The sequence below is a fragment of the Phoxinus phoxinus genome (assembly GCF_949152265.1).
Source record: "Phoxinus phoxinus genome assembly, chromosome: 5".
NCBI classification, from domain to species: Eukaryota; Metazoa; Chordata; class Actinopteri; order Cypriniformes; family Leuciscidae; genus Phoxinus; species Phoxinus phoxinus.
The window spans coordinates 4,154,971-4,167,263 of record NC_136880.1 but is presented as its reverse complement, the minus strand read 5'-3'; the positions used below and the strand labels follow the sequence as shown (position 1 = coordinate 4,167,263).

Genomic DNA, 12,293 nt, shown 5'->3' with positions numbered 1-12,293 from the left:
GTTAGCGGCAGAAACGAATCCAGAATAGTTCCAGATTGGTGGTTTGGACGACAGCCCAGTGTGTGTTTCTGTAACCACTGACTTACCAAACCAGTAGCTGATACCAATACCAGTCACCAGGGTTAGAGATTAACTTTTTCACTCACCGGCCAATTTGGCTACTAGGCAACATTTTTAAGTTACCGGCCATTCAGAACTTCTAATAGGCAAAAATAAATAAATAAACCAGATTCACTACGTCACAGCTTACACACACACACACACGAAACTCGAAAAATTTGAATATCGTGCAATAGGACCTCGTAATTTCAGTAATCCAACTTAAAAGGTGAAACTAATATGTTATATGGACTCATTACATGCAAAGTGAGATATTTCAAGCCTGTATTTGTTATACTTTTGATGATTATGGCTTACAGCTTATGAAAACCCCAAATTCAAAATTAGAATATTGTGAAAAGGTTTTCATAAGCTATAAGCCATAATCATCAACATTATAACAAATACAGGCTTGAAATTAGGACAGAAAGCTTGCTATATCTGAAGGGTTTATCGTTGGTCAAACTGATCCCGTCAGCTTCTCTCACACCTGAAAACCTCCGGACCGGGAAAAGAAGGTGATGGGGGATTTCTTGCAATCAGAGGTAGACATTGTTTCGGATAATTCTGATATTAGAATAGAAATACATGTTGTTTAGGTCCCAACATTCTTTTGAAACAACACTCGGTAAAAACAAATGATAGTGATTTTAACGGTAAAAAAAATGCTACGATGAAGAACAGTTAGTTGGTTAACAGGAAGTTTCCGTACTATATACGGCGAATGACTGTAATAGATCGAAACGTACATTTAATGTATGATAAATGTACAGTTTTTGTAAGTGAAAAAGAACAATTTGTATAATTTACAGTGAAAAAACTTTCCCAGAATTCTCTACGTGACATTTAACATTTGATGTATTTTCTTAGTTTTTCCAACCAGTTATGTACATTTATGTTTTATGTTACATTTAATGTTGTTAAATTAATGTTTATTGCATTTTTTTGATATCATGTTACCATGATGGTGTTTAGTGTTTGTGTGAATTGAGCTTCTCAGCTGTTTGAGATAGGCTTTGAATCATCATGTGACTCATCACCACTGTGATTGGTGGTTGTCAGTGTACAAAGGTACAAAACAGATATTAGTTGGTTATTCAACGTTATATAAGTTAATGAAATACAGTATTTTACTGTAAATTAAAGTTAAATCTGTAAAACCTAAACTGTTGCTATCGTATTTTTTACGGTAAGTTTCCGGCAACCACAGCTGCTTTTTTTTTTTAACCATAAATTTACCATAATTTTTTTTTACAGTGCATTTTAAACGGTAAAATGTCTGTAAAAACTATGATTTAAACAACTTTACAGTTCAAAGAATACAAGATTTGAAAAAAAAAAAAAAGTTTCACACATTTCAGCCTAAAAAAAGGATTACATAGCCTATGTTAGCCTATATATAATCGGTCTGTACAAAAACAGCAGAAGGGCTGAATGAAAATGCACATCCGTTATCTGGCGCTTATGAAAAGCAGAAAAACAGCAGTTACCACAGTTAACCCGGTACACAAGGCTTGTAAACACTACTTTAACAGGCATCATACGGAGATGGAAAGCAAAATGCCATTGAAACTATGCTAGATCAATTCTTGAACCTCGTGGCAACTGCGTTCACCTTGTGTCCACTTAAATGTTTTTTTGGTGAAATGGAAAACAAAGAGCGAACGAGTGAGAGAAAATAAATAGAGGTAAACTGCTCGTCAATGGCTGGAGTCTGCTTCGTTGCTTCATTTTGACATCTCCTGGCTCGTGCCTCTACAATTTTCTTTTTATTATGCCAGGCAATTTCACCGGAGGAATCGCAGAGCATTGTCCATCAGAGCTTTCAGGAAAAGTAGCCTCAATTAGCTGTCATTTCAGTCAGTGTCACTGAAATCATCCTCCGCAGAGCGCCAGGACACGTAGCCCACCGAAGACGAGACCACTCAGCGATTAACAATAACACCCAGAGTAAGAGCAATCCTGAATGCTCTGCTGAGGAATTGGGATTTCAAGAGGAAAAGTGGTAAGACTGCTAAACAAATCTGTCACATCATTGACGTTGGCTTGTGCTTGTTACTGCTCTGGAGCCTTCACAGACTAACACAGAGAAGAAGAAACACTGGCAAAACAGTGTCAATTTGTTTTTCTCATTTTTATTCAGGCAACAAGCAGGATTTGTTTGTGTTTTCTGGTGGCGGTCATTTGGAGGAGGGTTTATTTCACGCTGGCTGCGTCACAACAACACAACATAGGATCAGCATGTGTCTGTGCAGTCTGGGAGCAACACATTATAAATGCCAATTCTTCTTGGTGCTTCCAAGATGTCTATCTCAATGGCCTGGTTTCACAATCAGGGTTTAAATTAAGCCTTTTAAGATTAAGCCAAAGATTAGGCTTTAGTTCAATTAGGGCATTTAAGTGGCTTTTACATGCCTTAGAAAATCATGACTGGTGTGCATCTCGAGACAAAATAATGGCACTAAACAGCTCAAACATGCATTTTCTAGTCTGGGACTAGGTTTAAAAGGATAGTTCACCCAAAAATTAAAATGATCCCATGATTTACTCACCCTCAAGTCATCCTAGGTGTATATGACTTTCTTCTTTCAGACGAATACAATCAGAGTTATATTACCGGTAAATATCCTGGCTCTTCCCAGCTTTTTAATGCCAGTGAATGGTACCGGAGATTTTGAAGCCCAAAAAAGTGCATCCATACATCATAAAAGTAATCCATAAGGAGTAAATCAAGGCCTTCTGAAGCAAAGCCATGCATCTTCATTCATATTTACAGCTTTATTAACTATAATCACTTTTTTGGGCCTCAAAATCTAAGAGCCAGGACTTTTAAAATATAACTCTGATTGTATTTGTCTGAAAGAAGAATGTCATACACACCTAGGATGGCTTGGAGGCGAGTAAATGATGGGCTAATTAATATGTTTGGCTGAACTAACCCTTTAAGCCTTGCTTGTGAAACCAGGGGGAGGTCTAACACAGTTGTGAGGCATAAAGGCAAGTTGACAAAAGATAATAATGGAGAATTGATTTTACTAGTGGCCATTGTATCAACATGCACATAGGTGTAAACACAGCTTTGAATTTTAGTTTTTTTTTTGTCCCATTTCAAAGACATTTCACACTTACACAGTTTCTTCAAACGTCTCTCTTAGACTGCTATTTTATAGTCTATGCAGCTCCTAAAAATCCCCAAGGGGAAATCCATCAGTAGGGTTTCAGCTCGACTATTGATTAAATGACTGAATATCTGTTTCCATTGTTGACTGAGAGTCAACTTCCCTGACATCTCTAGCCGTAACGTGAGACTGAGACGGATGAGGGCTCTATCAGGTCATCTGAGCGAAGACACTTCAGACCGGGGTATGGGGGTCTAGTCCATACCGGAACAAACAATCAAAGGAATAGGAATAGTTAAGAAACTATTAAATCATAAATTTGTACGTCCAGTCTCTTTCCATGTGTTATTAAACTGAATACTATTTTTCAGTTAGTTAAAGTCCCCCTGTGGTGTAAATCCAGCTTTTAATGTTGTTTATATGTTGTGTTTTTAATCTGCTTTAAGACGAACCATGTGTAAATTCGTAAGTCGACAGCATTGGTGAGTATTTAAAACTGCAGTGAACCAAAGACAGTCTCAAAAACACGGTGTGAAATCGCTGGTGTTTCTGACGTCACAAACTACCTTGTAACCAATCAGATCAACGTGTGATCGTCAACCAGTGGATCTCTGAGTGAGTGAGTGAGTGGAGGCGGGGCTAATTTGCATATTCATAGAACCACGCATACTAAAGCCCATTTCACACAGCGAGTTGATCCCGGGAAATTGCCGTAAAAATTGCTAGAGTGCCTTCTGTGTGAACGCAAACACGTCCCAGGATCGATGCCGTGATGGGGACATAACATTGCCGGGATCAGTCCCAGAACGCGGCCTGTGTGAACAAAAGCCAGGACCAATGCCGTAAGGGGTGTGTGTGTCGTAGTGAGGATGCACGTGCCATCGTGCCTTTCTACAGCCTATGGGGAATGAGCCACTCTGCAAACCCAGTGGTGCTACTGGGGAGTATGGACTCGTCTTCAGTAATCAGCAGAACTGACATCTGACAGGAGTTATCACATCCTGATGTCACGTGTCTTTACGGGATCTTTATGGGATGTGTGTGAACGCACTCACAGATTCCGGAAAATCACTGGCAGTGTGAATGAACCAAAATCAAACGATCCCGGGACACTTTATCCATGTGTTTTCCGGAATCTCTGCGTGAAAGGGGCTTTAAATTACGCAAGGGTGTCGAGTTACATTCAAGCTATTTTAAGGCATGAAGAGCATTTTTTTCAGGGGGAAAACGTTAAAATGTGTAATTTTGGTGATCAGAGATGAGTTTTAAGGGATACAATCATAGGGGGGGACTACAGTTACCCACTTTGTGCTTTGTTCAAATCCCTAATCCTAAGTATGAGCAAAAGCAATACTGATGTTTAAAGACTACAGATCATGGCCAGTGGCAAGCAACCGGCGAGAGACATTCAGTGCATCAACATCTGCATCCCATCAGCTTTCAACGGTAGAGAACGACCCGCACTGCTTCCCGGTGGACACGAGTACATCTGCCTGGACTTCACCGTTTAATCCTAACTGGACTTTAAAGGCATTTACCCATTTTAATCTTACAGTTCAATAAATGCGGTAAAGTATTAATTATTTTGTCTGTTTATCCAGGAGAGAACTGGTGTTGCCTGGTCTGTGTGTTTTTTGTCCATTATCCAACATCAAACGTATCATTCCTTGCCTCAGTCACTTTTTGCTTGAACACTACAGGACTAAAGACCCCAATATATTCAAGGCCAAGTTCTTGTTTGCTACAGTATTAAACATGATAAACAGTGTCAGTGTCACTTTCAATTACAATTACAACTACATTTTACACACGGAAGAGGTGTTAGTGAGGCCAGCAGGGGGCGCTCACCCTGTGGTGTGTGTGGGTCCTAACGCCCCAGTATAGGGATGGGGACACTATACGGTCAAAGAGCGCCGTCCTTCGGATGAGACGTTAAACCGAGGTCCTGACTCTCTGTGGTCATTAAAAATCCCCGGTGTCCTGGCCACATTCCACCCATTGGCCTTTACCAATCATGGCCTCCTAATAATCCCCGTCCACTGAATTGGCTCTATCACTCTCTCTCCTCTCTCCACTATAGCTGGTGTGTGTGTGTGTGTGTGTGTGTGTGTGAGCGCACTGGCGGCGTTGTACTGTGGCTGCTGTCGCATCATCCCAGAGGATGTTCACACTGGAGGTGGTTGAGGAGAGACCTCGACATGACTGTAAAGTGCTTTGGGTGTACAGTAGTACATGAAAAGTGCTATAAATGCCTCATTCATTCATTAATTCATTTTCTACTTTAAAGCAGCTCTACAGTGTGTTCATGTTTTTATTCGCAGACATCTGACCTCGACGGACTGAAGAGAAGAAATGACCCAGAGGGGATTATTTCCATGCCAAGAAAGGCGGAGCCTCTGAGCCACGCCCACCTATTACATCATCTCCATGGACCAATGGTAGTACAAAGGTGTTTACCAGCCAGAAAGTGGAAACTTTGGCAAGCGGCTTCAAACTCCAGATTTAGTTATAAATGACATCAAACCAGTTTGAAGCCTTAAAGATATTTCTAGTATCATGAACTACAATGGGGGAAAAAGTAGTTTGAAAAAAATTTCACCCAGAAATTGCTAGTAAATTTTACAAACAAATACAAAGCAAATTTTACTCCAATCATCAAAGACCTGCATGCTATAACAAATCTCAACTGCCTGATTGTTTATGTCGTCAGCATATGTAGAATATGAAAAACTGATAAATGTGGACAATTAAGGCATTATACACATTAAATATATATGTGTGTGCGTGTGTGTGTGTGTAACATCATGATTTTCTGTAAAAACAAAGTGTATTGTAAGAAGTGCAGTACAAACCAAACAAACTGCAGCAACTGAAGCATGCAGTGCTTCCTGAAGCCGCTTCCAGTGGACGTGTAAAGAGGAACACCTGTTTCGCAGAATCTTTAAAGGTTTAAAGTCTTAGACCCCACATGGGCTTTCCATTTCCACTAATCACCACAGACACAGAGTCTAACAGGTGTCAAACGCTCCATTACCATACGACAGCATTTCCAGGTTTGACTGGTGTGTTCCTGTGAATAGCCACAGGCACATAAAAACCAGACGGATTGGTGACTCTGTTCAGAAACTCTGATGTATGTGTGCTAAAGACCAAAGAGAGTGGAAATGTGGCTTATTAACTTCAGAACTGACACTGCCTCCAGGAACACACTCCGTATGGGAAGCAGGAGAATGAAAAACCGAGGCAAACAGTGAGGAGGCGGAGAGAAAACACAGAACAATACTCTCTTTTTTCCTGCTTGCTTTTCTCTGCGAATGCCTCGATTCAACACGAAGTGTGTGTTGTTGAAACTCAAAAAGCACAGAGGCACTCTTGTGAGATATTCTCAGAGGACACCAGCCCTGCAAAGCCACAGTTTAGTCTCTTATTGGCTCCGAAGCTGGATTTATATGCACCAAAATGTGCTAGTTAATTATATTTTATGACTATAAATAATACAACTGCCAATTCAATGGTTCGGATGGTTCTTTGTGCCAAGAAGAACTATTCATTTTGCATCTTTTACACTCTGACAAATTGCAGTTCTAAGGAACATTAAGGAAGACCTATTGTGCCCCTTTTCAAACTCTTGCTTTTTGGGGTTTTTGGGCTCTACTACAATAGCTTTTCATGCCCCATATTCTCCATTGTTGCGGCTCCTCTCTTCCCAGTCTGTCAGTAACGCTCTGTTTACTTCCTGTCTCTATGAAGCCCCTCCTTCTGAAAAGCACACTGTGCTCTGATTGGTCGGCTGGAGCAGTGTGTTGTGATTGGTCGAGCGCTTCGAGTGTGTTTGGGAAATGTCCAGCCCCTTACCATAACCGCGAGTTTAACACACTACTAACTAACTCAACCAGGCCCCGCTCCTTTAGTTTGCAGAGCTTTTCATGATTAAACTGCAACATTACACACTAAAAAGAAAGATGAACAAGGACAAAAGCAGAATAGGTCCTCTTTAAACGTTCTCCTTCATGCCCTGCATTACCTCGGAAAACTCCTAGCAATAATTGCTTCCTCTGATCCGTCTTTTTACCTTGTTGAACAAAGACTGAATAATCACTGTGCATCCCTGACAATGGCTTTAAAGTGTCAAAATGAGAAGTTGAAGTGTCAGGATTTAGGTATGCATTTTATTACTGGCTCTTAGTAGCTTCACTTTGAAGAAAGAGTCATCAATGAGAAAATTAATTTGGTTCCCTGTGACTCGCTCTCTTTTCTCTATAATGCTTTGAGGTATGAGTATTTTTTGGTTTATGCTTACAGTTAATGAAGCGATGCTCAAATTTAGCATCAAATTACAATGTAACAGGGCTCCAGACTAACATTTGAGAGTTTTACACATGGAGGCACCAGCACCTGATTTGGTAGCAAAAAATAAATAATAATAATAATATTAATGATGAATAATATTATATGTTTTGTCTCTTGGAAATGCACATTTGACAGTAGCTTGAGATGGCATGAAATGTACATTTATTTTAATTTACAAAAACAGTAACATCTGTAAATATTAATAACCTCTTTTTTATAGGGTAGATTTGTAATATTCTGACTGACTGAGTTAGGACTCTACTCTTAGTAAATTAACCATTGGTCTTCCATACTATCATACAATTGTAGATCGTGGTAACCACAGGTAAAGCTGGGTTATGCAGGCTGGAACGAGACAACAACTAAACTTTTCATGAAAAAATGAATGGGAGTGAAAAAAAAATAAATGGGAGGCAGTGGGGAAAAATGAGTATTTTTGCAGGAATGGACGCCAACTGGAATCTAGCAGGACCTGGGGTGAAAAATCCTCAATACTGTTTCCAACCCATTAGTACCACCAAAGGCATCTTCAGCAGATATTTCACCTGTATTTATTTAAAATCACGGTTTAAAGTGAAGCTGGCTTAAAAAATTAGTTTGGACATTGTAGTAAAACACACATGCATAAAGTCATAGGCTGCTGGAGCAAGATTCAAACCAAAACACCATATTCCCCTCCAAATGAATCATAAATACACAGATTTAGTAAATTGCTATAATGATATAAAGACACAGAAGATTAAAAGGTAAAGCCTAATGTCAAATTAGTTAAATTAAGGTCCAATTGTTCTTCATTTAGCCTAACCCAACTAATGTTGTGTGAACAGACGCTGTGCATGTTTAAGACAACTTAACAATATAGAAACACTGATATAGATCATTTTAAGAGATCATTTTACTAATTTGTGTGAAATTAAAATATGTTTTCTTTCTTTCTTTCTATCTACCCATCTATCTAAGAGAAACAGAAACCTATTCGTTCTTGAGTTTATATGGGCAAGTTTGACAAACACTCAAATAAGCCACACGGCACGCTTTTCCAAGCACACCAATTCCCTTATAAACCAGATGCGTTTTATATCCTAATGGAGTTACGAGAATTGAAAAGGAGGATTACAACAGCACCGTTTAACACCGCAGCGTTTCAGGGTGTTGTTACAGCGGTTCAAGAGCACAACAGCGTCCCTGCTACTCTTTTAAAGGCTGGAGATTGTGCTAGCATGTAATTCCCCCGCTCACAGTCGAGGCGTAATACATAGCTCATAAAGTCTGGTGATGAGATTTAATCGCTGCCATAGATGCATCTCACGTCACCAGGTCTGGATGCTGGAAACTCTACAGATGCTTTCCGGCAGGTATTGCCGTGGGGCTTTATCACATTCACAGTGAAGATTAATGCAAGCCACTCATTTTATTCTGTTCTCGCTAGAGACACTACATGCTCCATTACATTTTCTAAGACAAATATTTTGTTGCAATCAATACTGAGAGCTGAGATAAAAACTAAGCTAATTGCTCAATGTTAAGCCATTATGTGGTGAAAAACTACACGTCTAACATTATATTAATTAAAGGTTTGAAGGCGATAAACAAGTGTTTTGTGCATGTTCAGCACAAGCTCACTGGTGTAAAGCTGCTACTGTGAATAGCATTTTCTAATCATTTTTCATCAACAGAGCAGATGTTGTAGTTTAAGCTCTGGGTTTATAACCACAGTGGTGGCAGAAATTAACATTTCCATTAAGAAGGAATTTTTGACCCCTTAAAATGATTTTCAAGGACACTTATATTTTCAAGGACACACAGTATTTTTACTTATAAAAGGCTGTTTTATTAACTTGCCATCTTTCCGATTCAGTTAGAATAACAAGACACTTTAGGGTTGTTAATCAAATTAAATCGGTATCAGTAAAAGCCATCTTTGCACTGCAGAGGTGATCAGAAGCTGCATTTGAAGTGGAGTTCAGGCGTACAGACACCGTTTACTGCAGCTCGGAGAAGGCACGAATGAACCTCAGGGAACATTATAAAATAATAAAACTGCAAATCATGTCCATGTTAGTGAGTCATTGAATCATTCACCTGATTTGTTCAAAACTGGCTGAAGACGTGGTTTTTATCATGCATGCATTAAATCATGACAGGTCCAAAGTGAATGAGAATCACTTGATTTAAAATCTAACTTTGATTAATAAGATTTACGACCTTTCAACGTGATTACGCAATGTGTTGCGCATCACAGCTAGTGTAAGACGAGTAGGCTATTTGTGGTTAAAAGTATATAAATGTTTGTTTTGTTTATAAAATGTTTACTTTGAAGCTGCAGTGAAACTCACATCTGGACCTTCGACCCGCTGGACCATTGAAGTCACTATATGGAGAACATCCTGGAGTGTGTTCCTCACAAACCTGCATTTCTTTTCCAGTGAAGAAAAATACATGAATATCTTGATGACGTGGGGGAGAGTTAATTATCATGAAATTTTAATTCTGAAGTGAACTAATCCTTTTTACAACCCTATACATTTAGAGTAAATCACTCGCATATGCAAAAAATTATTCATGCTAGGCAAAACTGTAAGATTTCACACGCCAGTGTTCGAGTTAGAGCTAAGTATAAGTTTGACAAGTAATTTTTGTCTTGCCTTTGTAAGGCTGGAGAAACTGGTTGGAGAGATAGACTGGTCTAAAACAAAGGACCTTGCTGGAAATTAACATCTGACCTCCCCCATACAGTCTCATTCCCTCTTACGCCTAAAGACTCACACAAGAATATATATGTGGTTTAATGTGAATGATTATTATGTTTAGTATCATTTTTAATGTCTCAGAGTGAGTGGTACAAATGTCTCATTTACAACTAGTTTAAACAAAAAGAAATCAGGTTTTGAGAAGTTTAGAGAAACTGGCACACAAAGTAAGGTTGTCTCTAAGCAAATGGTCTCCTACCCCCAAAAGGTGTCAACTCTGAATGTAAATTCCCATTGTTAACATGTGAAAGAGGTTTTGGCTATTTAATAGAATGCAGTGGAGGGATCGAGGCGCTTTCTGTATACAGACTGGCCCGTGATGGCTGGGAGTGACCGAGACTTACAGCCTCATGTATTTGCATCAGGTTGGTTTCGCATCTCTTCTTTTTATTCATGTTTTATATTGATTATCTTTGAATTGATTATACAATTGACCTGATACCTGATTTAATAAATTGTTACATTTGATTATTCAAACTGATTTTGACCTTGTTCATTTAATAGTCTAAAAGTAATAATCAAACATTCGCTCACTTTTAGTGATGCATAGATATTATCAAAACCTTTCATTTATGGAGTCAGATGAAATAACGAGTAAATACATATGAGAAATGTATTGCATTTAACCCAAATTACTTTGAGATGCTGGAAAGACGGAACGCGCTAGAAACCTTCCCCGTGCTATTGGAAACCCCCATTGGACCAATATAGCGCGGCTTACAAATTCTTCACCCGTCTTGAACACTCATGACACGCTTGAGAGTTTTGCTCTCTGTCTTTAAAGCCCACTATTGCAATTCATCTCAATGGATGCTCAGTGTATGTGATGCACCCTACACTAGTGTGAGGGCAACCGACTCACCGTCACTTAGCTGTGTTTCTCGCACACACACAAAGAGAGCAAGAGTCTTAGGCTACATATCACTTAGAATAAATGCGCTACATATAAATTATAATCTTGTATGTTCCTGTCAAAAATAAATATCTAAATAGGAATGACTTCTTTACTCTGTAATCATATTACAGTATTTTTCACAAATAAAGATTTTTTTTTTAAACGAATGAAATGCAGTAATCTGGTTAAGTTTGTGCGCACTGGGAATCATATTTTTCCACAAGGTAACGATAATTTTTCCTACAGCACAATGAAAATGACATAGTGTGGGCAACTGAATATAGTCATAAAGTTTGTCGATCATGTGTATCTCCAGAGAAGCTGAACTCTCCTGTCCGTATTCAGTTCACACGGACCGACCGATCATGCACGAATGCACACTTCAGAATATCTGACAGCTGGATTCGACTAAGTCTGCAAGGTTTGTGAAATTAAATGTTTATTAAATATTCAAAGATTTGTTTAAATATGCATATTTGCTGAAGTATTAATAGTGTTCGCCTTTCTGTTACTAATAAAAGAAAATGCTATAATACTTTTTCGTAGACAGTTTACGTTCTTTGTTTAACAGTTCTATCTATTAACATATCAGACAAGACTGTTAAACAGAGACCATAACTAATGAAGACGGAGAATAGAAGTGCTGTGTGCTCAGGCACTGCCATTCCCAGAGCCGGCAAAATAAAAGTCCTGTAAATAAAATAATCTTTTCAAGCACAAGCTATATATTTTCCTTTACCACACACCAAATGATATTGAGACTGTCTAAATTCATTGAAAATCCTATTCTCTAGGAAAATAATCAATGTTCTATGGGAACAACAAGTTGAGACAATTTTAAACTTAGTAGGGTCAATCACTAGCCCTCTCAGATATGACACACTTTTGCAAAACAGGGCAATTGTGAATTTCCCCCTTCAATTCCCAGGAGTTTATGGGTGAGGTAATTGGCCTGCAAAGTCTCATCAGCCACTTGAGTCAAGTCATTGAACGCCCTGCTTGCCTCACTATGATAATTGGCCTTTACAAGCAGTCACTGTGACTATCACACATGACAATGATTAAATAATCCACTGCACT

The 12,293-nt window shown here is 38.8% G+C and overlaps 1 protein-coding gene across 5 annotated transcripts in view; it reads right to left on the bottom strand.

Annotated features, from left to right (window-relative positions):
• adgrl2b.1 (adhesion G protein-coupled receptor L2b, tandem duplicate 1) overlaps positions 1-12,293 on the bottom strand; it is a 143,353-nt gene that overhangs the window by 89,924 nt on the left and 41,136 nt on the right. The window lies entirely within an intron of this gene.